We start from the raw sequence: 22,520 nt of genomic DNA on the forward strand, positions 1-22,520 counted from the left end.
AGGGTTATCGGCAAGTTCAAGGAGTTGACTATGATGAGACTTTCTCTCCCATAGCGAAGCTGAAGTTCGTCCGAATTATGTTAGCAATTGCCGCATACTATGATTATGTGATATGGAAAATGGACGTCAAAACGGCATTCCTTAACGGCTATCTTAAGGAAGAATTGTATATGATGCAGCCAGAAAGTTTTGTCGATCCTAAGAATGCTAACAAGGTATGCAAGCTCCAGCGATCCATTTATGGACTGGTGCAAGCATCTCGGAGTTGGAACGTTCGCTTTGATGAGATGATCAAAGCATTTGGGTTTTATGCAGACTTATGGAGAAACCTGCGTTTACAAGAAAGTGAGTGGGAGCTCTGTAGCATTTCTCATATTATATGTAGATGACATACTTTTGATGGGAAATGATATAGAACTTTTGGACAACATTAAGGCCTACTTGAATAAGTGTTTTTCAATGAAGGACCTTGGAGAAGCTGCTTACATATTAGGCATCAAGATCTATAGAGATAGATCGAGACGCCTCATAGGTCTTTCACAAAGCACATACCTTGATAAGATATTGAAGAAGTTCAATATGGATCAGTCCAAGAAGGGGTTCTTGCCTGTGTTGCAAGGTGTGAAATTGAGCTCAGCTCAATGCCCGACCACGGTAGAAGATAGAGAAAAGATGAGTGTCATCCCCTATGCCTCGGCTATAGGGTCTATTATGTATGCCATGTTGTGTACCAGACCTGATGTAAACCATGCCGTAAGTTTGGTAGGAAGGTACCAAAGTAATCCCGGCATGGAACACTGGACATCGGTCAAGAATATCCTGAAGTACCTGAAAAGGACTAAGGATATGTTTCTCGTTTATGGAGGTGACAAAGAGCTCGTCGTAAAGGGTTACCTCGACGCTAGCTTCGACACAGATCTAGATGACTCTAAGTCACAAACCGGATACATGTATATTTTGAATGGTTGGGCAGTAAGCTGGTGTAGCTGCAAGCAAAGCATCGTGGCGGGGTCTACATGTGAAGCGGAGTACATGGCAGCCTCGGAGGCAGCGCATGAAGCAATCTGGATGAAGGAGTTCATCACCGACCTAGGAGTCATACCCAATGTGTCAGGGCCGATCACTCTCTTCTGTGACAACACTGGAGCTATTGCCCTTGCCAAGGAGCCCAGGTTTCACAAGAAGACCAGGCACATCAAGCATCGCTTCAACTCCATTCATGAAAATGTTCAAGATGGAGACATAGATATTTGCAAAGTGCATACGGATCTGAATGTCGCAGATCCGTTGACTAAACCTCTTCCACGAGCAAAACATGATCAACACCAGAACTCTATGGGTGTTCGATTCATCACAATGTAACTATGTTATTGACTCTAGTGCAAGTGGGAGACTGTTGGAAATATGCCCTAGAGGCAATAATAAAATGATTATTATTATATTTCCTTGTTCATGATAATTGTATATTATTCATGCTATAATTGTGTTATACGGAAATCTTAATACATGTGTGAATACATAGACCACAACATGTCCCTAGTGAGCCTCTAGTTGACTAGCTCGTTGATCAACAGATAGTCATGGTTTCCTGACAATGGACATTGGATGTCATTGATAATGGGATCACATCATTAGGAGAATGATGTGATGGACAAGACCCAATCCTAAGCATAGCACAAGATCGTGTAGTTCGTTTGCTAGAGATTTTCCAATGTCAAGTATCATTTCCTTAGACCATGAGATCGTGCAACTCCCGGATACCATAGGGGTGCTTTGGGTGTACCAAACGTCACTACGTAACTGGGTGACTATAAAGGTATACTACAGGTATCCCCAAAAGTGTCTGTTGGGTTGACACGGATCGAGACTGAGATTTGTCACTCCGTATGACGGAGAGGTATCTCTAGGCCCACTCGGTAATGCATCATCATAATGAGCTCAATGAGACCAAGTGGTTGGTCACGGGATCATGCATTACGGTACGAGTAAAGTGACTTGCCGGTAACGAGATTGAACGAGGTATTGGGATACCGACGATCGAATCTCGGGCAAGTAACGTACCGATTGACAAAGGGAATTGTATACGGGATTATTTGAATCCTCGACATCGTGGTTCATTCGATGAGATCATCGTGGAACATGTGGGAGCCAACATGGGTATCCAGATCCCGCTGTTGGTTATTGGCCGGAGAGCTGTCTCGGTCATGTCTGCGTGATTCCCGAACCCGTAGGGTCTACACACTTAAGGTTCGGTGACGCTAGGGTTGTAGAGATATTAGTATGCGGTAATCCAAAAGTTGTTCAGAGTCCCGGATGAGATCCCGGACATCACGAGGAGTTCCGGAATGGTCCGGAGGTAAAGATTTGTATATGGGAAGTCCAGTTTCGGCCACTGGGAAAGTTTCGGGTGTCACCGGTATTGTACCGGGACCACCGGAAGGGTCACGGGGGTCCACCGGGTGAGGCCACCTATCCCGGAGGGCCCCATGGGCTGAAGTGGGAAGGGAACCAGCCCTTGGTGGGCTGGTGCTCCCCCCTTGGGCCTCCCCCTGCGCCTAGCGTTGGAAACCCTAGGGGTGGAGGGCGCCCCACCTGACTTGGGGGGCAAGTCCCCCCTTTGGCCGCCCCCCCTTTGAGATTGGATCTCTAAGGGGCCGGCGCCCCCCAGGGCCCCTATATAAAGAGGGGGGAGGGAGGGCTGCGCACCCTAGCCCCTGGCGCCTCCCTCTCCACCCGTAACACCTCTCCCTCTTGCTGAGCTTGGCTAAGCCCTGCCGAGATCCCCGCTACTTCCACCACCATGCGGTTGTGCTGCTGGATCTCCATCAACCTCTCCTTCCCCCTTGCTGGATCAATAAGGAGGAGACGTCTTCCCCAACCGTACATGTGTTGAACACGGAGGTGCCGTCCGTTCGGCACTAGGATCTTCGGTGATTTGGATCACGACGAGTATGACTCCCTCAACCCCGTTCTCTTGAACGCTTCCGCTTGGGATCTACAAGGGTATGTAGATGCACTCCTCTCTCTCGTTGCTAGATGACTCCATAGATTGATCTTGGTGAAGCGTAGAAAAAATTATTTTTCTGCTACGTTCCCCAACAGGAGTCTCCTCACAAGTCCCACAAACCTACACAAACAAACAAAGAACTCGCAACCAACGCGATAAAGGGGTTGTCAATCCCTTCACGGACACTTGCGAAATTGAGATCTGATAGAGATAATATGATAAGATAAATATATTTTTGGTATTTTATAATATAGATGCAAAAAGTAAAGATGCAAATAAAAGTAGATTGAAAGCTTTATATGATAAAAGATAGACCCAGGGGCCATTGGTTTCACTAGAGGCTTCTCTCAAGATAGCATAAGTAATACGGTGGGTGAACAAATTACTGTCGAGCAATTGATAGAAAAGCGAATAAATTATGAGATTATCTAGGCATGATCATGTATATAGGCATCACATCCGTGATAAGTAGACCGACTCCTGCCTACATCTTCTACTATTACTCCACACATCGACCGCTATCCAGCATGCATCTAGAGTATTAAGTTCATAAGAACAGAGTAACGCATTAAGAAAGATGACATGATGTAGAGGGATAAACTCAAGCAATATGATATAAACCCCATCTTTTTATCCTCGATGGCAATAATACAATACGTGCCTTGTAACCCTTTCTGTGACTGGGTAAGGACACCGCAAGATTGAACCCAAAGCTAAGCACTTCTCCCATGGCAAGAAAGATCAATCTAGTAGGCCAAACCAAACCGATAATTCGAAGAGACTTACAAAGATAACTCAATCATACATAAAAGAATTCAGAGAAGATTCAAATATTTCTCATAGATAAACTTGATCATAAACCCACAATTCATCGGATCTCGACAAATACACCGCAAAAAGAGTTTACATCGAATAGATCTCCAGAAGAGAGGGGGAGAACATTGTATTGAGATCCAAAAAGAGAGAAGAAGCCATCTATCTAATAACTATGGACCCAAAGTGTTGGAAATATGCCCTAGAGGAAATAATAAAATTATTATTATATTTCCTTGTTCATGATGATTGTCTATTATTCATGCTATAATTGTGTTATCCGGAAATCGTAATACATGTGTGAATGCATAGACCACAACACGTCCCTAGTGAGCCTCTAGTTGACTAGCTCGTTGATCAACAGATAGTCATGGTTTCCTGACTATGGACATTGGATGTCATTGATAACGGGATCACATCATTGGGAGAATGATGTGATGGACAGGACCCAATCCTAAGCATAGCACAAGATCGTGTAGTTCGTTTGCTAGAGCTTTTCCAATGTCAAGTATCATTTCCTTAGACCATGAGATCGTGTAAATCCCGGATAACGTAGGAGTGCTTTGGGTGTACCAAACGTCACAACGTAACTGGGTGATTATAAAGGTATACTATGGGTATCCCCGAAAGTATCTGTTGGGATGACACGGATCGAGACTGGGATTTGTCACTCCATATGACGGAGAGGTATCTCTAGGCCCACTCGGTAATGCATCATCATAATGAGCTCAATGTGACCAAGTGGTTGATCACGAGATCATGCATTACAGTACGAGTAAAGTGACTAGCCAGTAACGAGATTGAACGAGGTATTGGGATACCGACGATCGAATCTCGGGCAAGTAACGTACCGATTGACAAAGGTAATTGTACATGGGATTACTTGAATCCTCGACATCGTGGTTCATCCGATGAGATCATCATGGAACATGTGGGAGACAACTTGGGTATCCAGATCCCGCTGTTGGTTATTGGCCGGAGAGCTGTCTCGGTCATGTCTACGTGATTCCCGAACCCGTAGGGTCTACACACTTAAGGTTCGGTGACGCTAGGGTTGTAGAGATATTAGTATGCGGTAACCCGAAAGTTGTTCGGAGTCCCGGATGAGATCCCGGACGTCACAAGGAGTTCCGGAATGGTTCAGAGGTGAAGAATTGTATATAGGAAGTCCAGTTTCGGCCACCGGGAAAGTTTCGGGGTTCACCGGTATTGTACCGGGACCACCGGAAGGGTCCCAGGGGTCCACCGGGTGGGGCCACCTATCTCGGAGGGCCACATGGGCTGAATAGGGAAGGGAACCAGCCCCTGGTGGGCTGGTGCGCCCCCCTTGGGCCTCCCCTGCACCTAGGGTTGGAAACCCTAGGGGGGGGGGGGTCGCCCCACTTGACTTGGGGGCAAGTCCCCCCCCTAGGCCGCCCCCCCCTTGGAGATGGGATCTCTAGGGGCCGGTGCACCCCCTAGGCCCCCTATATAAAGAGGGGGGGAGGGAGGGCAGCCGCACCCTAGTCTCTGGCGCCTCCCTCTTCCCCGTACCACCTCTCCCTCTTGCTGAGCTTGGCGAAGCCCTGCCGAGATCACCGCTGCTTCCACCACCACGCCGTCGTGCTGCTGGATCTCCATCAACCTCTCCTTCCCCCTTGCTGGATCAAGGAGGAGACGTCTTCCCAACCGTACGTGTGTTGAACGCGGAGGTGTTGTCCATTCAGCACTAGGATCTTCGGTGATTTGGATCAGGACGAGTACGACTCCCTCAACCCCGTTCTCTTGAACGCTTCCGCTCGTGATCTACAAGGGTATGTAGATGCACTCCTCTCACTCGTTGCTAGATGACTCCATAGATTGATTTTGGTGAAGCGTAGAATTTTTTTATTTTCTGCAACGTTCCCCAACATGAGGGTCTGTAGTAAACTACTCACAACTCATCGGAAGGGCTATGGTGTTGATGTAGACGCCCTCCATGGTGGATCCCCCCTCCGGTGGAGCGCCGGCGACGGCTCCAAGATGGGATCTCGCGGATACAGAAGGTTACGGTGGCGGAAATATTTCTTTGGTGGTTCTCTGGATGTTTTCGGGGTACGTAGGTATATATAGGAGGAAGAAGTACGTCGGTGGCCGCTCGAGGGGCCCAGGAGAGAGGGGGCGCGCCCAGGAGGGGTGGGCACACCCTCCTATCTCCTGGCCGCCTTGATTGCTTCTTGACATGCACTCCGATTCCTCTGGATCACGTTCGTTCCAAAAATCACGCTCCCAAAGGTTTCATTCCGTTTGGACTCCATTTGATATTCCTTTTCTTTGAAATACTGAAATAGGCAAAAAAAACAGCAATACCGGCTGGGCCTTCGGTTAGTAGGTTAGTCCCAAAAATGATATAAATGTGTAAAATAAAGCCCATAAACATCCAAAGGGGTAATATAATAGCATGCAACAATCAAAAATTATAGATACGTTGGAGACGTATCAAGCATCCCCAAGCTTAATTCCTGCTCGTCCTCGAGTAGATAAATGATAAAAACATAATTTTTGATGTGGAATGCTACCTAGCATAATTCTCAATGTAATTTTCTTTATTGTGGCATGAATGTTCAGATCCAAATGATTCAAGACAAAGCTTATAAAACATAAAAATAATAATGCTTCGAAGCATACTAACAAATAATCATGTCCTATCAAAATAGCATAGCCAAAGAAAGCTTATCCCAACAAAATCATATAGTTAGTCCATGCTTCATTTTCATTAAACAAAATACTCCCATCATGTACAACCCTGATGACGAGCCGAGCAATTGGTTCATACTTTTTAACGCTCTTCAGGTTTCTTTCAACTCTTACGCAATACATGAGCGCAAGCCATGGACATAGCACTATGGTGGTATATGGTGGTGGTTGTAAGGACAAAAGGGAGAAGATAGTCTCACATCAACTAGGCGTATCAATGGGCTATGGAGATGCCCATTAATAGATATCAATATGAGTGAGTAGGGACTGCCATGCAACGGATGCACTAGAGCTATAAATGTATGAAAGCTCAACAAAAGAAACTATGTGTGTGTGCATCCAACTTGCTTGCTCACGAAGACCTAGGGCATTTTGAGGAAGCCCATCATTGGAATATACAAGCCAAGTTCTATAACGAAAAATTCCCACTAGTATATGAAAGTGACAACATAGGAGACTCTCTATCATGAAGACCATGGTGCTATTTTGAAGCACAAGTGTGGAAAAGAGATAGTAGCAATTGTCCCTTCTCTCTTTTTCTCTCATTTTATTTTTTTCTTTTTTTCTTTTCTTTTTCTTCTTTGGCCTTTCTTTTTTTATATTTTTTTCTTTTTGGCCTTTCTCTTTTTTTCTCTTTTTTTTGTAAAGTCCGAAGTCTCATCCCGACATGTGGGGGGATTATGGTCTTCATCATCCTTTCCTCACTGGGACAATGCTCTAATAATGAAGATCATCACACTTTTATTGATCTACAACTCAAGAATTACAACTCAAAGCTAGAACAAGATATGACTCTATATGAATGCCTCCGGCGGTGTACCGGGATATGCAATGAATCAAGAGCGACATGTATGAAAATTATGAAGGTGGCTTTGACACAAATACGATGTCAACTACATGATCATGCAAAGAGCAATATGACAATGATGGAGCGTGTCATAATAAACAGAACAGTGGAAAGTTGCATGGCAATATATCTCGGAATGGCTATGGAAATGCCATAATAGGTAGGTATTGTGGCTGTTTTGAGGAAGGTAAATAATGGGTGCATGCTACCGGCGAAAGTTGCGCGGTATAATAGAGGCTAGCTAAATGGAAGGGTAAGTGTGCGTATATCCATGGACTCACATTAGTCATAAAGAACTCATATACTTATTGCAAAAGTCTACTTAGCCCTCAAAGCAAAGTACTACTATGCATGCCCCTAGAGGGATATATTGGTAGGAAAAGACCATCGCTCATCCCCGACTGCCACTCATAAGGAAGACAATCAAAAGAGCACCTCATGCAACAAATTTGTCACACAACTTTTACCATACGTGCATGCTACGGGACTTGCCAACTTCAACACAAGTATTTCTCAATTTCATAATTATCCACTAGCATGACTCTAACATTACTACCTTTATATCTCAAAACAATTATCAAGCATCAAATTGATCCTAGTGTTTAATGCACTTTTTATGATAGTTTTTATTATACCCAACTTGCATGCTCATCATTATAGGACCAAATTCTTAACCATAGCAAATACCATGCTGTTCTAAGAGACTCTCAAAATAATATAAGTGAAGCATGAGAGAATAGAAATTTCTTCAAAATTAATCCACCGCCGTGCTCTAAAAGATATAAGTGAAGTACTAGAGCAAAAACTATCTAGCGCAAAAGATATAAGTGAAGCACATAGCATATTCTAATAGACTCTAATCAAGTGGGCTTCTCCCAAAAGGTGTGTACAGCAAGGATGATTGTGGTAAACTAAAAAGCAAAGACTAATATAATACACGACGCTCCAAGCAAAACACATATCATGTGGCGAATAAAAATATAGCTCCAAGTAAAGTTACCAATGAACAAAGACGAAAGAGGGGATGCCTTCCGGGGGCATCCCCAAGCTTAGGCTTTTGGCTATTCTTGAATATCTTGGGGTGCCATGGGCATCCGCAAGCTTAGGCTTTTGCCGCTCCTTATTCCATAGTCCATCAAATCTTTACCCAAAACTTGAAAACTTCACAACACAAAACTCAACAGGAAACTCATAAGCTCCGTTAGTGCAAGAAAGAAAAACCACCACATAAGGTACTGCAATGAACTCATTATTTATTTATATTGGTGTCAGGACCCCGACTCAATGCCACATCGATCTAGCATGTAACACCTCATATCACTTTGCGGCCTCACGCACGGTATCCCACGGGTGTCGCCTTACCTTTGCCCGGGACCGTTTGCGCCTTTTGGCACACGTATATGATGGCGTCGCTAGCATCCATATGATAAAGAGCCCGGACTAACATGGCTAGTCGTAAACCCAAAGTGGCACTAACTTACAGGGACAGGCATCCATGACCCATCATCGAACGTGTCGGTCATCAGTGAGTGAATCCAGGCTATAGCACTGGGCTAACAGGACTCCGGTGAACCGGGCTGTAGCGGGCTAGCAGGACTCCGGTATTCATCGCGTGACATTTCCCCGAAGGGACAGACACAGGATCGAAGTAGGACACATGCCGGCCAGCCTAAGTGTTCCGGAGCAGTAGCAAGCTACCAGGGCTCAGTGGAAGCACTAGGAGACATTCCCCGGTAAGAAAGACTACTAAGGATAAACAACTAGATAGTCAGATCCCACACATAGCAATACACATTACACGTACGCATAACATGCAAGTATGTGCTGAACAACATGGCATCACAGCATAACTCAACAACTCATATAGATAAGGCCCAAGAGCCATCATAGCATTATTACAAACAGGGGTCACATGACCCAACATTCAGAGCAATCAAGCAACAACCGGAAGCATTACATGTCTGGGTACAGACATCTACAAATGAAAAAGGCTGAAGAGCCTGACTATCTACAACATCCGATCAAGATCGTAGCTGAGGTACTAGCTACTAGTCGAAGTCCATGAGAACACTAGTAAGACCGAAGTCTCCGCTGCAAAAACATAAATAAAGCAACATGAGTACAAAGGTACCCAGCAAGACTTACATCAGATCCTATCATACATGCATTTGTATCAAGAGAGTAATGTGGGGTTTAGTTGCAGCAAGCCAGCTTTGACTCTGTGGCTATCCTGTTCTACGACTACCAGAAACTCTTGAGGTGATATGGCGCACACGAGTCCACTAATCACCACACAATACACTACTATGGATTCATCCCCGTCTCCCTACGAGAAGGCCATCCATAGCACTCACACTTGTCTTGAGCTTTTTAGAGTATCCACTTCAAGTTGTCTATGTACCATGTAAGCATCCAAGAAGTCCATAACCACGGACCCGGCTATTCGAATAGATCATGTTAACCCTGTAGGGGTGTACTTCTTCACACACGCTCTCGCCACTTACCGCCATGTACACGTCATGTATCTCGGCAACCTTCAAGCGGAAGCCTGGCGAGGGTGTCGGCCACGACCTGACTAACCACACAAGACTCTAGCCCAGGTTTATCGCCTATTTGGGTTCCATCCGCAAGGAGATCCGGCCGGGGTGTCGCTCACGGCCCCAAACGATGTGTGCAGGGTTCCCGAGCCCACCATCCGGGTGCCACTCGGTACACCAGGCCACGTGTGCCTAGTCTGTCCCAAGCCCACCCTGCCGGGTGCCACTTGGTAGAAAAATAGCACTACCTACAAACACCAGAAACTAGTTGCGACTCCTGGACAGAGACCAAGTTGGTTAATAAGTCGAGAGGGGTCGAGTTACCGGAACCCAATGTGTGGTAGTATCGAGTCATTGGACAACATACATAGAACTCAGTGCTTAAGGACGGTTCCAGTGAGACAACCCACCATGTACTCCTACATGGCCTCTCACCGCTACCTTTACCAAATCGTGTTCACACACTTCACTCTCAGCATCAGAACATATCGTAACACTCCAATTCATTCCCAATGAACCAGACCTGACACAACTCTAAGCAATAGCAGGCATAGCATGGTAGGAACACAACATGGCTCAATCAACTCCTACACATGATAGTGGGTTTCAACTATTTACTGTGGCAATGACAGGTCATGCAGAGGAATGGGTTCAACTACCGCAGCACAAAGTAGCAGATGAATCGTTGTTGTCCTAATGCAATAACTGAGAGCAGGAGCGAGAGAGTAGGGTTTTATCGAAATGAACAAGGGGGTTTGCTTGCCTGGTAAAACAACAGAGGAGGCATTGCTTCACAGACAGGTACTCTGGAACAGCTCCGGGGCAGGACCTATCGAGAAGGAACGGTGCCGGCAATCAATACCAAACATATGCAACAATATGATGCATGAACATGGCACGAAGATGTGATGCTGTTTGAGCTAATGCAACTAGTATTCATTTGATTTGAAATCCATTTGAACCCAAAAGCTCAAATGCACTTCCAAATTAAGCTCCTATATATGCCATAATGTGTTTCCTCATATTCAGCATGTATAAGTTGGTTTGTCATGCATGAAACTAGTACAGATGGATAGATTACATTTTTCTGATAATTTTTCATATATAAATTATTTTAATCTGAGTTACGGTTGAATTGATATGAATTTTTGAAGTTTAAATCAATTTCTGGAATTTCCTGATTTAATTTAAATCCAGAAATCATATTGTTGCGTCAGCATTGCGTAAGCATGACGTCAGCAGGTCAACTGCGGCTGGCTAGGGTCAAACCTGACGTGTGGGGTCCACACGTCAGTGTCAGGGGGTTAAACAGGGTTAGATTAACTTAATTAAAAAGGTTAGTGGCGCTGGGGCCCACTGTCAGTGTCAGGGGGGTTAGTTAACGGTGATTAGCACTAAGCTAATCACCTGGCCAACGGGGCCCATGCGTCAGTGACCCTGGGGGGGTCAAACCCCAGGTCGAACAAGTCAAACCCGCCGGCGGTTAGTCGCCGGCGAGGTCCGCGGCGTACTTGTGCCCCGGGTTTCCTCTGTGGTGCTCCAAATGGCGCGCGGCTAGGTGCGTTGGAAAGCCAGCTCGATGGCGCGTCGGCCGGTGGCCGTGGCTGGGCCTGGGATGGCCGGAGTCGACGGCGGCGAGCTCGGCTGCAGCTGCCGGAGTTCGGTCGATGCGGGTTAGGCGCTGCAGGGCACTAGGGAGGCTGCGAGCGGGTCCGCGCGACTCGCCAGAGTGCACTGAGTGCAACGGCGAGCTCGGCTGCAGCCTGCAGCGGCTGTGGCCACGACGGCGAGGAGCTGCAGCGGCGATGGCTTCGGCCATGGTGGGGAACGGAGCTACGGCGCGGAGACGAGGGGGAGAAGAGAGGGGAACGGTGGCGGAGCTCACCGCGGACCTCCAGGGCTGCTCGTTGTGGCCGGGGACGCGTTGGAGACGGCGAATCGGAGTCGGCGGTCGGCGGCGTCCGAGGAGGAAGACGATGGCGACGGCGGCTCCACAGGGCGCTCCGTCTTGCGTGGCTCGACGAGGAGGTAGAGGGGGTCGCGGCGGATCTGGGGAGCGTGTCGGGGAGGCGAGGGGGAGGCTGTGGCGGCGGCTATGGCGAACGGCGGCGACCGGCGTGTTCGGACACGAGAGAGAGAGAGAGCGAGGGAGAGGAGAGGAAGAATCGGGGGAGAGTGAGAGGGTACGGGAGGGGGGGGGGCGTGGCGACGCGCGGGATCGTCTAGAGCGACGAGGGGGGCGCCAGGCAAGCAGGGAGGCTGGTGGCGTGGCGCGGTGGCGCGCGCGCGCGCCGGGCACGCTCCCCTCCCTCTGTCGAGGACGAAGACGACAGAGGAGGAGGCGGGCTGGGCCGCCTGCTGGCTGGGCCGGCCTGCTAGGCCGCTGGGCTGCACAGGAGTTAGGCGCCAGGTAGTCCAAGTAGGGTTTCCCCCTTTTTGTTTTCTTTTCTAATTTTTCTGACATTTGTTTTGATTTAATTAAAATATTAAATCATTTTATTACCTTATGCCAATTTTTGCAGGAGCTAGATATATTATTCCAGAGCTCCCCAACAGGTGGCATAATTTTTGGACATATATTAATATATATAACTAATATATTTCCAATGCAAATATTTATGCATTAATTCCAAATGGCCAAAATAAATATCCATGAGCTCCTAAAAATATTGGTTTGATTTTTATCTCTGTCCAATATTTTCAGAGAGCAACATGAGCATTTTCTTGGACCCTTTTGGAGAAATTTTTATTTGGGTCATTTTCAAAAATGATTCTGAGGGTTCCACCAATCCTCATTTCAAATTTAAATGAAATTTAAACATGATGCACAAATGACTAGCTAGTCTAGGTCATACCAGACTAGGGATGTGACAATTGGTGTTAAACCTACTGTATTCCAAGTTCTCTATGGTTCATACCCTTACATACTAGCCATAGATGCATCAAAATAAGCAAACAACACACTAAAGGCAGAATCTGTCAAAAACAGAACAGTCTGTAGCAATCTGTAACTTTCGGTTACTTCTAGAACTCCAAAAATCCTACCAAAATAGGAAGTCCTAAAAAATTTGTCTATTGATCATCAGCAAAAGGAATCAATGCAAAATCACTTTTATGTTATTTATTGAATTTTTTCCCATGAGCGCAAAGTTTCTGTTTTTCAGCAGAATCAAATCAACTCATATCATAGGTTATCCTATAGGTTCTACTTGGCACAAACACTAATTAAACATAAAAACACATCTAAATAGAAAGTAGATGCAAAATTTATTACTAAACAGTAACAAGAACAAAAAACACAAAAAAAATTGGGTTGCCTCCCAACTAGCGCTATCGTTTAACGCCCCTAGCTAGGCATAAAAGCGAAGATAGATCTAACTAGTGCCATCTTTGGCACTTGATTCATAGGTAACTCGCATAATAGATTCATAAGGTAATTTTACTTTATTTTTTGGAAAGTTCTCCATGCCTTTCTTTAATGGAAATTGGAACCTAATGTTCCCTTCCTTCATATCAATAATCACACCAATCGTTCTAAGGAAAGGTCTACCAAGAATAATAGGGCAAGAAAGATTGCAATCTATATCAAGAACGATAAAATCTACGGGCACCAAATTTCTATTTGCAACAATGAGAACATCATTGATCCTTCCCATTGGCTTTTTAATGGTGGAATCCGCAAAGTGCAAATTTAAAGAGCAATCATCAAGATCATGGAAACCTAGAATATCACATAAAGTTTTTGGAATCGTGGAAACACTAGCACCCAAATCACACAAAGCAAAACAATCATAATCTTTAATTTTAATCTTTATAGTAGGTTCCCACTCATCATTAAGTTTTCTAGGTATAGAAACTTCCAAATTAATTTTTTCATCAAAAGATTGCATCAAGGCATCAACGATATGTTTGGTAAAAGCTTTATTTTGACTATAAGCATTAGGAGAATTAACAATGGATTGCAACAAGGAAATACAACTTTATAAACAACAATTATTATAAAAAAATTCCTTGAAATCCGAAATAGTGGGTTCAATGCTATTTAAAGTTTTAACCTCTTCAATCCCACTTTTACCAAATTTAGCATCAAGATCTAAAAACTCCGAAATCTCGGAACGCTTTTTGACAAGAGTTGATTCACTTCCAGTACCATTATCATCAAGATTCATATTTAAAAACAAGTATCTAATAGGGGATACATCAATAACTTTAAGATCTTCATCATTATTTTCATGGAAACTAGAAGAACACGCTTTAACAAAGCAATCTTTCTTAGCATGCAATCTAGCAGTTCTTTCTTTGCACTCATCAATGGAACTTCTCATAGCTTTGAGAGACTCATTGATATCATGCTTAGGAGTAGTAGATCTAAGTTTCAAAGAATCAACATCGAGCGAAAGTCTATCAACGTTCCTAGCCACATCATCAACTTTGAGCAATTTTTCTTCAAGCAAGGCATTAAAATTCTTTTGAGAGATCATAAATTCTTTCACACTATTTTCAAAATCAGAGGGCATCTTATTAAAATTGCCATAAGGATTATTGTAGGAATTGCCATAATTATTAGAGGAATTACTAGGGAACGGTCTAGAATTAAAGTTTCCTCTATAAGCATTGTTTCCAAAACTATTCCTACCAACAAAATTTACATCCATAGATTCATTATTATTCTCAATCAAGGTAGATAAAGGAATATCATTGGGATCAATAGAAGCACTCTTAGTAGCAAACAATCTCATAGTCTCATCCATCTTTCCACTCAAAACATTAATTTCTTCTATAGCATGCACTTTTTACTAGTAGATCGTTCGGTGCGTCATTGAGAATGATTAGCCATAATATTATCAAGAAGTTTTGTAGAATATCCTAAAGTGATTTCCATAAACGTGCCTCCGGCGGCAGAATCTAAAAGATTTCTAGAAGCAAAATTCAATCCGGCATAAATTTTTTGTATGATCATCCATAAATGCAAACCATGAGTAGGCAATTGTGAATCATCAATTTCATTCTTTCCCAAGATTGGGCAACATGCTCATTATCAAGTTGTTTAAAATTGATAATATCATTCCTAAGCAAGATGATCTTAGCGGGAGGAAAATACTTAGAGATAAAAGCATCTTTGCACTTCTTCCAAGAATCAATACTATTTTTAGGCAAAGACAAAAACCAAATTTTAGCACGATCTCTAAGTGAAAACGGAAATAACTTCAATTTAACAATATCATTATCTGTATCTTTTTTCTTTTGCATATCACACAAATCAACAAAGTTGTTTAGATGGGTAGCGGCATCTTCACTAGGAAGGCCGGAGAATTGATCTTTCATAACAAGATTCAGCAAAGCATCATTGATTTCACAAGACTCAATATCATTAAGAGGAGAAATCGGAGTACTAAGGAAATAATTATTATTGGTATTGGAGAAATCACACAATTTGGTATTATCTTGCGCGATGGCGACAAGTAATCCAACACACAAGCAAACAGAAAAAGGCAAGCGAAAAAGAGAGAGAGATTGGGAAAGAGAGGGCAAATAAAACGGCAAGGGTGAAGTGGGGGAGAGGAAAACGAGAGGAAAATGGCAAATAATGTAAATGCGAGGGAGATGAGTTTGTGATGAGTACTTGGTATGTCTTGACTTGAGCGAAGACCTCCCCAGCAACGGCGCCATAAATCCTTCTTGCTATGTCTTGAGCTTGTGTTGGTTTTCCTTGAAGAGGAAAGGGTGATGCAGCAATAGTAGCGTAAGTATTTCCCTCAGTTTTTGAGAACCAAGGTATCAATCCAGTAGGAGGCTCCTCACAAGTCCCACGAATATACACAAACAAACAAAGAACTCGCAACCAACACGATAAAGGGCTTGTCAATCCCTTCACGACCACTTGCGAAAGTGAGATCTGATAGAGATAATATGATAAGATAAATATATTTTTGGTATTTTATAATATAGATGCAAAAAGTAAAGATGCAAATAAAAGTATATTGAAAGCTTTATATGATAGAAGATAGATCCAGGGGCCATAGGTTTCACTAGAGGCTTCTCTCAAGATATCATAAGTAATATGGTGGGTGAACAAATTACTGTCGGGCAATTGATAGAAAAGCGAATAATTATGAGATTATCTAGGCATGATCACGTATATAGGCATCACGTCCGTGACAAGTAGAACGACTCCTTCCTACATCTACTACTATTACTGCACACATCGACCGCTATCCAGCATGCATCTAGAGTATTAAGTTCATAAGAACAGAGTAACACATTAAGAAAGATGACATGATGTAGAGGGATAAACTCAAGCAATATGATATAAACCCCATCATTTCATCCTCGATGGCAACAATACAATACGTGCCTGGCAACCCTTTCTGTCACTGGGTAAGTACACCGCAAGATTGAACCCAAAGCGAAGCACTTCTCCCATGGCAAGAAAGATCAATCTAGTAGGCCAAACCAAACCGATAATTTGAAGAGACTTGCAAAGATAACTCAATCATACATAAAAGAATTCAGAGAAGATTCAAATATTTCTCATAGATAAACTTGATCATAAACCCACAATTCATCGGATCTCGACAAACACACCGCAAAAAGAGTTTACATCGAATAGATCTCCACAAGAGAGGGGGAGAACATTGTATTGAGATCCAAAAAGAGAGAAGAAGCCATCTAACTAATAACTATGGACCCGAAGGTCTGTAGTAAACTACTCACAACTCATCGGAAGGGCTATGGTGTTGATGTAGAAGCCCTCCATGGTGGATTCCCCTCCGGCGGAGTGCCGGTGACGGCCCCAAGATGGGATCTCGCGGATACAGAAGGTTACGGTGGAGGAAATATTTCTTCGGTGGCTCTCTGGATGTTTTCGGGGTACGTAGGTATATATAGGAGGAAGAACTACGTCAGTGGCTGCTCGAGGGGTCCAGGAGAGAGGGGGGCGCGCCCAGGCCCTCCATGGTGGATTCCCCTCCGGCGGAGTGCCGGTGACGGCCCCAAGATGGGATCTCGCGGATACAGAAGGTTATGGTGGAGGAAATATTTCTTCGGTGGCTCTCTGGATGTTTTCGGGGTACGTAGGTATATATAGGAGGAAGAACTACGTCAGTGGCTGCTCGAGGGGTCCAGGAGAGAGGGGGGCGCGCCCAGGAGGGGTGGGCACGCCCTCCTATCTCCTGGCTGCCTCGATTGCTTCTTGACTTGCGCTCCAAGTCCTCTGGATCACGTTCATTCCAAAAATCGCGCTCCCGAAGGTTTCATTCCGTTTGGACTCCGTTTGATATTCCTTTTCTTCGAAATACTGAAATAGGCAAAAAAACAGCAATACGGGCTGGGCCTCCGGTTAGTAGGTTAGTCCCAAAAATGATATAAATGTGTAAAATAAAGCCCATAAACATCCAAAAGGGGTAATATAATAGCATGCAACAATCAAAAATTATAGATACGTTGGAGACGTATCAAGCATCCCCAAGCTTAATTCCTGCTCGTCCTCGAGTAGGTAAATGATAAAAACATAATGTTTGATGTGGAATGCTACCTAGCATAATTCTCAATGTAATTTTCTTTATTGTGGCATGAATGTTCAGATCCAAATGATTCAAGACAAAAGCTTATAAAACATAAAAATAATAATACTTTGAAGCATACTAACAAATAATCATGTCCTATCAAAATAGCATAGCCAAAGAAAGCTTATCCCTACAAAATCATATAGTTAGGCCATGCTTCATTTTCATTACACAAAATACTCCCATCATGTACAACCCCGACGACAAGCCGAGCAATTGGTTCATACTTTTTAACGCGCTTCAGCTTTTTTTCAACTCTTACGCAGTACATGAGCGCAAGCCATGGACATAACACTATGGTGGTATATGGTGGTGGTTGTAAGGACAAAAGGGAGAAGATAGTCTCACATCAACTAGGCGTATCAACGGGCTATGGAGATGCCCATTAGTAGTGAGGGTGCGTGACCTGGTGCCCCATGGCCACGGGAACCATGCGCCGACTGTTTTTCCTCAGGATCTTTGCATGAGAAGACTAGGCACGGCGTCTGTGCTTGGGTCCGTCCCTGCAGCGTCGATAAACCCAACGACTGAGCTCTGTCTGGCGGGCGGGCCCCGTTCACGTCACCTCTTGGGGTCGTTGGTGTCTGGCCTTCTCATGCAATAACCTCAGGAGGCTCATCCGGAGTAGGCTGCCTAGCCATCTTGCAGGACTGACACAAGTGCTCGCAATCAAGTTCAGGCGCAACCCGCCTTGAGGTAGGGCCTCGTGAGTCCTGTGCTGGCTCACGGGTGCCCATACACACCTCCTCCAGCCCTGTCGTGCAAGCCACGTGTCAAGGAGGGGCTGTACATGCCCCCGGGGCTCTCCTCAGAGGGAGCCCCCTCCCACGCACCAGTGGAAGCACCATGCTCCGTGCTGGCCGTCGACACCGCCGAGGAGCGGCTATGCCCGTGCAAGAGTGGAAGTGCTATGCTCCGTGCTGGTGATAAACAACTGGAGGTGGCCTCGCGGCTGCATTAACCTTAGGGAGCTTCCGGGCTTAGTGTCCAGCCTCACCGCGCTACCCTCCCTCGGGAGGGTAGCGCGAGGGGGCTGGACACGGGGGCTACGCTCATGTCACGCCTGGCATACCCCACCTCACCAGGTCCCACGGACCTGGTCTTTGTGCGCGCCTCCCTCCCGAGAGCCCGACGAGGAAAGGTATGATGGTCGGTTTGTACGTCAAGGGGGACTCCTGAGCATCGCGTCTCAGGAGCCTAACTGGTCACGTAGCCCCTCACCCCTTGGTCTCGTCCTGGTGATCCGGACGACCCAACGGTGGCTGAGGTATGCGCGGGGCCGGGCCCTGCCAATGCAGTACACCAAGGCCTGACTCTCGTCCTTTTCAAGCCGTTCGTACGTCAAGGGGGACTTTTAAGCATCGCGTCTCAGGAGCCTAATTGGTCACGTAGCCCCTCACCCCCTGGTCTCGTCCTGGTGATCCGGACGACCCAACGGCGACTGAGGTATGCACGGGGCTGGGCCCTGCCGACGCAGAACGCCAAGGCTTGCCTTTGCACTTTTTTCTAAGATGTTCGCACGTCAAGGGGGACTCCTGAGTACTGCATCTCAGGAGCCTAACTGGCCACGTAGCCCCTCACCCCTTGGGATCGTCCTGGCGATCCGGATGACCCAACGGTGGCTGAGGTATGCGCGGGGTCGGGCTCTGCCGATGCAGAACAACAAAGCAGACAGAAAAAGTCGGGGAACCACAATCTAATTATTACAGAACATATTGTCCCAAGCAATCAGTTTTAAACGCCTCCACGAGGCATGCTACATGATACAAGACAAATAGGAAGGGGCAGCACCATCAAGCCACCTCTTCAGCCCTGGGTGCCGCCATCGCCCGCCAGCGGAGCCTTGTCGCCAGCCGCATTGTCTGTCCCCTCGGTCCCAGCCGCAGGGCCGACGACAAGGAACTTGCTCAGCAGGGCATCCACGGAGCTCTTCACGGCAGCAGTAGCAGCGCTGCAGGAGTTGGATTCCACGGGCTCGAGGAAGGCGACGAAGTCAAAGCTGGCGTCCCAGAGATAGAGATGGCTGAAGACGCATGTAGGGGTTGAGGAAGAAAGCAAGCGAGCCTCACCTTCCACCAAAGATCCAAAACCTTCGACGGCATCCTCAAGCACTTCCACGACCTCAGGGAGCAGGGCGGCATGGCTCTCCCTTGGGGCCACCGCTCTCTTCGAGGGATTGCCCCCAAAGAGCGATTGTTGAGCCTTGTGAAACCTCGCCTCGAGGGAGGCGAGGGTGTTGCGCTCCATGGTGGCTGCTTCTTTGGCCTCGGCAAGAGCCGCCTGGGCCGCCTCCACCTCCTCCTTCAGCTTCATCGGGCGGCCACGCTCCGTAGCCTGTTCCAGGGCTACCTTCTTTAGTTCAGCATCACGATCGGCGACGACAGCCTCCCCTCCCGTTCCTGGAGCTGGCTGGCCTAGGTGGCGTGTTGATCCTGAAGAGCCTTCAGCTCAGCCTCCACCGTGCGGCACCGACCCTCGACTTCCTTGGCCTCCTTTTGTGCCAGGTCACGCTCGGTAGCAGCCACCCCAAACACCTTGTGGGCCTCCTCCACAGAGCTCCAGGCTGCTTGGACAGACGCGTCGGCCTGGAGCCATCCAGAGATTATCCCCAGGCGCCCCAACGCTGCACGGCGGTCCGGGCCCTAAAGTTCACCTTGGAGAAGGTTCAGCGTCGCTCGAGCCTCCCCCAGGGCTCCGGAGGCGGTAGGAGCGCGATGGCCCAGCTGCACGCCGGGTAGGAGAGGAGACGTTCTCGGCACCAAGGCAGGTGAAGCTATGGCAGCAGGAAGGGCTGGGGGCTCCGGAGGCATGGCGACCTCAGTAGTCGCAGTAAGGATGGGTGCCGATAGGGTCAGCCCTGCTGAGGACGCCGACACCTCCTGAAGCCAGGCTTCCGCGCCCTGAGAAGACGACGTTGGCGCTGGAACAGCAGGGGCCGCAACGCTCTTCTTCGCCAGGGCTGTGGCGGCCACCTCGACACGCTCGACCACAACGACCCCCGCGCCCTCCTTCTTCTTCGAGGACGATTGTTGCCTAATGACAGACGAAGACACTGAGCATCGCATCAGGAATCAAGAACAAGGCCAAGGGAAAAAAACTCACTGGTCAGAGAAGACATAGTTCCTCTTCAGGCCCAGCAGCGGGGACTTCGCCGGGGCAGTCGGAGCTGCACTCTTGGGAGCAGGAGAGCACGCGGTCGGCACCGCTCGGCACGCCGCTGGCGAAGGCGGAGTACTACCCGGAGGGATCAGTGCAGTCCTGCCCTTCTTCACGGTCGATCGCTTGGCCTGCTTCGAGGAGGCCGCCCCGGATCTTGTGGTGACCCCGGAGGGGCAAGCCAGCTCCACCACCGGAGGTGCGTCCTCATCATCATTGTCAGGGAAGTTACGGAGGAGTCCCTCTGCCTCGGGGCAGAGGATTCCCCCTCGCCCTCCTCCTCGGTGGCCTCAGAGGAACGGTCGCTGGATGATAGGTTCACCAAGGAGGCGGGCGGCGGGGGAGGCCCTGTCAGCACGGGCCCGAACTCATCGAAGACTAGCATGGCAGCGGCAATCTCCTCTCCGTCGACTCGATGGTACATCGGGAGCCATTCATCCGAAGGACCGCTCGAATACTTTCCAGTTAAGGAAAGCGACACCTTGCTCAGCTCCTCCTCAGGAAGGGTGTCCTAGCGCAAGCGAATCTTGTTGTCGCGCCCCCAAGCTTCCACAAGTGGCAAGAGCGGTCATGGAGCGGCACCAGGCGCTGCATTAGGAACTCCTTAACGATCATGGCCATCATCAGCTTCTCAATCTTCAGGTCATCCTCCACCTTCTTCATCAACGGCAAGGGTCGGTGATCTTCTCAGAAAACCACCCCTTCTCGGAGGAGGGGAGCTCAGTTGGCAGCTCCAGCAGGTCACGGGAGCACTTGGCATCCATGAGGACCCACTTCTTCAGGGTGTCCTCCACCTTCTTCCCGGTGTGGGAGATCGCGTTGCTGCCCTGAGCCATGACAAAGCCGACGCACCCTGCGGGCCGGTCTCCAGTCACGCGGAGGAAGAAGAAGTGGTGGAGCATGGCGATGGAGGGCATCACCCCCACGAACGCCGCGTAGTAGAAGGCGAAGATGGACATGAGGAGGATGGAATTGGGTGGATGTGGAGCGCATGTAGGCCATAATGGTGGAGAACGACATAGAAGAAGCGAGAGAATGGGTTCCGGTGTGGCGGCGGCGACCCGGAGCGCAGCCTTCCCCCACTCGTTGTCCTCGCTCGCCGTCAGGAGAAGCGCGGTCTGGAGCTTCTCCTTGGTGACAAAGGGCGCGGTCAGCGGCGGCTCATACCAGGCGGGGCCGGCAACCGGGGCTGGAGCCTTGGTCTTCTCAGCAGCCATTGGGCGGAAGATTGGAGGAGAGAATCGGCAGATCCAGTGAGTTCTTTTGGTGTTGGGAGAAGGGGATCTGAAGCAAGACGAAGGGGAGGCAATGGAAGCACGACAGCAGATGGCAACCCTTTTGTCAGACGGAAATAGTTGTCGAGGCAGCGTGGGGAAGTGGAGATGCCCACGTCCCATCAATAGGCACGCGTCATCAAGGCCGCAGGCGGTTAGGGCTCACGGCGCTCCGCGCTTGCTATTTGGCTTTGCCTGGAAGTCAAGTCTGAGCGTGCCTTGGGCCCGGGGGCTACTGTCGGTGTTCTGGATATGGGGGTATCCAGACTTGCCTGCCTGCGGCCCACCGCATGGCTCCTTCGACGGCCTAGTACGGCCCAGCTTCAGCATCAACGACTCAAGACCCTTGCGAGGGGCCAAGCCTCGCGAGGCGGACGACACCAAGACCCCCGAGGGGATCAGCCTCCTCAGGCTGGCTCCTGAGGGGCGGAGAGTTCTATGCAAGGTGCACCTAACGAGGCTCATCTGACGTGAGCCATGACGATCAAGGCCAGGCGGGCGCCAGGCAGGCGCCAGCGGGCGCAGAGCACCAGTTTTCTCTTCAGTGCAAGGGAGGCAAGCCGCAGGCGCGGAGTCTCGAGGAATCAGCCAAAGATTTCCATTCTG

The sequence above is a fragment of the Triticum aestivum genome, chromosome 3B (genome assembly GCF_018294505.1).
Source record: "Triticum aestivum cultivar Chinese Spring chromosome 3B, IWGSC CS RefSeq v2.1, whole genome shotgun sequence".
Taxonomy (NCBI): Eukaryota; Viridiplantae; Streptophyta; class Magnoliopsida; order Poales; family Poaceae; genus Triticum; species Triticum aestivum.